This window comes from Cyprinodon variegatus, unplaced genomic scaffold (assembly GCF_000732505.1).
Source record: "Cyprinodon variegatus isolate N-32 unplaced genomic scaffold, C_variegatus-1.0 Scaffold334, whole genome shotgun sequence".
Taxonomy (NCBI): Eukaryota; Metazoa; Chordata; class Actinopteri; order Cyprinodontiformes; family Cyprinodontidae; genus Cyprinodon; species Cyprinodon variegatus.
Window position 1 is genome coordinate 323,087 of NW_015150787.1, and position 4,216 is coordinate 327,302.

At 37.7% G+C, this 4,216-nt stretch overlaps 1 protein-coding gene across 5 annotated transcripts in view; it reads right to left on the reverse strand.

The window, feature by feature from the left end:
• The window catches only part of LOC107091365 (sodium/calcium exchanger 2-like), a 56,799-nt gene extending 55,206 nt beyond the window's left edge, over positions 1-1,593 (reverse strand). For 4 of the 5 annotated variants that reach the window (XM_015385231.1, XM_015385228.1, XM_015385230.1 and 1 more), the window contains exon 1: positions 1,461-1,593. The gene's annotated coding sequence lies outside the window, so the exon portion shown is untranslated. The remainder of the gene's footprint in view (positions 1-1,460) is intronic. The other variant, XM_015385227.1, reaches the window with a different exon arrangement.
• Between the last annotated feature and the right edge of the window lie 2,623 nt (positions 1,594-4,216).

A 4,216-nucleotide genomic window follows, 5' to 3' on the forward strand; every position in this document is an offset into this window, starting at 1 on the left:
GGATGGATGGATGGATGGATGGATGGATGGATGGATGGATGGATGGATGGATGGATGGATGGATGGATAAAAATTGACCGTCATATTATAATCTGTACTGTGAAAAGTGTTGTTTTGCCTAGACAATGTTAAACAATGTTTTGTTCCTGAATTATCCAATATGGGGAGTATAAGATTTCACATGATTGCCTCTGCAATACAGATTAATGCTTGATTGTTGAAATAATAATACTATTAATATAAGTATGTAAAATATGCTGCTAACAAAAATATTACAAAAGTGTATGGCCTGCATTGAAGAAGAATAATCAGGTCTTGTCTAATAAATAAATAAATAAAACTCTTATGTCTGTGGGCATTTCTGTGCATTACACAGGTTACTGTAGATGTCTTTACAAAATAGTAAAAGGTAATAGACATACTTTTAAAAGGAAGCAAAACACTAAAATTACATTTTATGACACATTTAGGTAGAGGTTGTTTTACTGCTTTTAAAATGTCTTAAGAACTCATTAGGAGTTCCTGACCATAATTTTAAATATCCAAACTGAAAGGAAACGTCTTCTTTTTGGAAATATTTATTTTAATTAAAATAAACAACGTATATGATTTAAATTAATTCATGCATTTTTGATTAGAGACTGCTTAAAAATAAAGAATATTAATTTGGTGTAGAGTTTACAAAATGCTCCAGAAATCAGGAACATTTGCAGTCCATATAATTGGTTATTACAGGGAATTGAAATATTCCTATGTATTTTCTCATACAATCTTTAAAAACATCCGATTTTATTATAAAACAAGCTTTGGGGACTGATAAAATTATTCTATTTGGAAATTACTTTAAAAAAAATCATATAGTCATATATACTGCATATATATACTACTGCTACGGCTATCTTCAAAGACCTCATACAAAAATTTCAGTTTCATCAATTAACTCTTTTTAAAAAAGTAACCTATTTAACATATGTATTACATGTCCTTCCATTTAAAACTATTTTATAACAGAATGCAAATCAAATCCCAGGAAGAAGTAAAAAAAAAAACAAATAAAAACAAGAATTTGACAAAAAATTTAAATTTTAAAGTTAAATTTGATTAAAAAAAAAACATTTTAGCGTTTTTTTTTTCTTTATGTTCTTATCCACTTAATTAAATGATTATTTCCAATTATCAGTAAATTAATGCTTGCTCCATGAATCCTGATATGCAAAAACAGAAAACCCCATTTCCCCCTGGCCTTACTGACATTCTCAAAAGCATTTGTCATTGCATAAAAACAATTGTTAACCAAGGGAGGTTGGAAAATGCGCCTCAGAAACAGATACATATCTGCAGGACTGACCAGAGGACGCACTTTATTGTGCAGCCTTCACTTGTCTCCCAGGAGAGAGATTAAATAGTGGTCGGGGAGAAAACCCGTTTAACCCCCGCCACCAAACACGCACAGTCCTTACCTTGTCGTTTGCGGCGTGGCTCCACAAAAAGCTGCCATAACAGATGGAAAGTCTAAAAAAATACCGGCTAGTGCGACATTCCCCCTCCGTGACACAGCTCCAGCCTCCCTCCTCTATGTTGGTCTCCTTCGCGCTGCTGTCAGCGGCTGGTGATGCTCTAAGTACAGCACGTGCGTAATGACGCGCTGCCCTCACCCTCTCTGAAGTTTAACAAGTGGGAACAATGCATTTGCAAAGCAAACATATCTGCGAGTCTTTTCAATGTTTAAATATTAAGAATAATGGCTATAGCGTGGTCAACATGGTTGTCTTTCAACAACAACTGGACTAAACAGCTTATAAAGAAATTACGCACAGTCTGAGAGTGGCACTCAGTGGCGGTGAAGGAAGGAAACAAACACTTCTCAACATCCCGAGTTCCAAAAACTCATTTTAAAGAAATTCTAATGATGATATGCGCTGGAACAGACATGGTTACTGACAAGTCCTTTGGAACTATTTCATTCTTTTTCTTTACGAATTCTGTTTTACTAATTATTCAAAAACAATAAGGTGACAGCTTCAGTGGTATTGAGATAGGATCTAATTTTTACAGATTAATTTAACAGTTTTTCTTGAGTTCTAATTCAAATTTTTACAGAAAACAGTACTTTTAACTTAAATTAAGTCAAAACTATGTAAAAATCCTAAATTATAAATGTATATTGACCTCATAAGAAGTATAATTTTTATTGAACCTAATTGAAAAGAAATTTCACTTCATGCAGCTCTCTTAATATATTTGAATCTCTTGCCCTGTTTTTTATTTCATGCTTTTCTATTCCCCCATGAAAACACACTGGCCCCCACCTGGACCCCTGGTACATTTGGTCTCGATCCGCCACTGTTCCTCACCTTCACTAGACGTGGATATACTTTAATATATTCTGCTGTAAAATTAGTCCTATATTTTCGTTATTACTCGAGGATTCAACCTCTGCTGTTTCACAGGATGCACAGCTTTGAGTGGTAACTAGGTGACTGCCAGACAGTAACCCAGAGAAACTTATGGGACTGATCCAATCAGCTCTCTGATAACCAGTCGCCTCGACCGCTCGTTGAACAGAGCATCGCTTCTGACAGATACGCTGCACAGGTTTCACCAACAACCTCCTCCCCACACCCCACACTGTCTTGTTGTCTGCACAATCTCAGTAGTTCTAATCCGCACATGATGCACAAATTATTGTGTTGCCTGTTCACTTTCACTCACAATAAAAAAACACCACCTCGCAGACAGTGAAATCCGGGATAGTTTATCCGACTTGCGGGCATCCGTGAATAACTATCTATATCAGGTAGACTCCCGGAACTTCCGGGAGACTTGGGATGTCTGTAAATATATTCCGCATTTTGTGTTGTATAGGAATAATAAACAATAAAATAACAAGAAAATACTGTACTGTAAAATGTTTTCATAATATAAAGCTGTGCGCCTGGAGAATAAATAATCGATATACAGCTATGGACATTTTTACAGTAATGGATATTTCTAGGTTCTGTTATTTTTTTCTTTTGAGTATTCAGTGTATCTTTGCTCCATGTTTTCTAGTTTTATTGGTTTAATTTGCATTTTGTTTTGTTTTCTGGTTAGATTTGAGTTTGTAGGTTTTTATGTGTTGCCCTATCTTGTTTGTCTGCTTTTCCCTAGTGTTAAGAATCCATTTTGTGTGGGGTTTTTTGTGTTTTCTTTTACCACCACTAGATGGTGCCCTGTCTTCATTTGAGCCTCCTCGCACACCTGCGGCTCGTTGGGTCATCACCAGAGGAGTATTTAAGCAGTGGGCTGTCACTACCTCGACGCCAGTGTTTGCCAGTATTGGGCACTCTAGCCCAACTGAGATTAGCTGAGTCCAACCTTTAGCCTTGTCTTTCTGAGTCTAAGCTTGCTCTGTCTTTGTTCTCCGGCAGGAAGCCTTCCTGATCCACTGGATAGGCCTGGACCTTCTACCCCCCTGGAAGGATAAACTGTGTCATAATTGAGCAAGGGGAAACCTCTACATCAGTGGTCGCCAACCCGTCGATCGCGATCGACTGGTAGATCTTTGAAACATTCCCTATAGATCCCGATAACAAAATAAAGCTTGAGAATTAACTGTCCCAAAATTACAATTTATGGCACTAGCTCTCAAGCCAGACATTTGATAGGTGACAGCAGATGTGGTCAGCTGGTATGGCAACAGCTGCGTGAAAAAAATCGAAAACTTATCATTTTAATGAGGAATGGGAAGAGGAATTTATTTTCACCATGGTGAAAAACAAGTGTATTTGTATGCTGTGCCACCAAACGCTTGCGCTGTCTAAAAGAGGAAATCTGAAGCAACACCACAACACCAACCACGTCAAATTCAAAGACAGTTTCCCCGCCAAGAGCGCAATCCGCGCTAGAAAAGTTGCTGAGCTGAAAGCGAGTTTGAAGATCCAGCAGTCACTTTTCACAAAACCTGTTGCTCAACATAAGGCTGCGACTGAAGCTTCATTCCATATTAGTCATCTTTTGGCTAAACATAAGAAGCCTTTTACAGAGGACGATTTATTCAAAGAGGCAATGGCCATCACTGCAGATACGGTTTTCAACAGCTTCAGCAACAAAGATGACATCAAAACTGCGCTCCGCAGTATCCAGCGTGTCCCGACCACTGTTGCGCGGAGAGTTGAAGAACTGTCAGCTGACGTGGATCGACAAGTGCTAACAGATTTGTCACACTGTGAATATT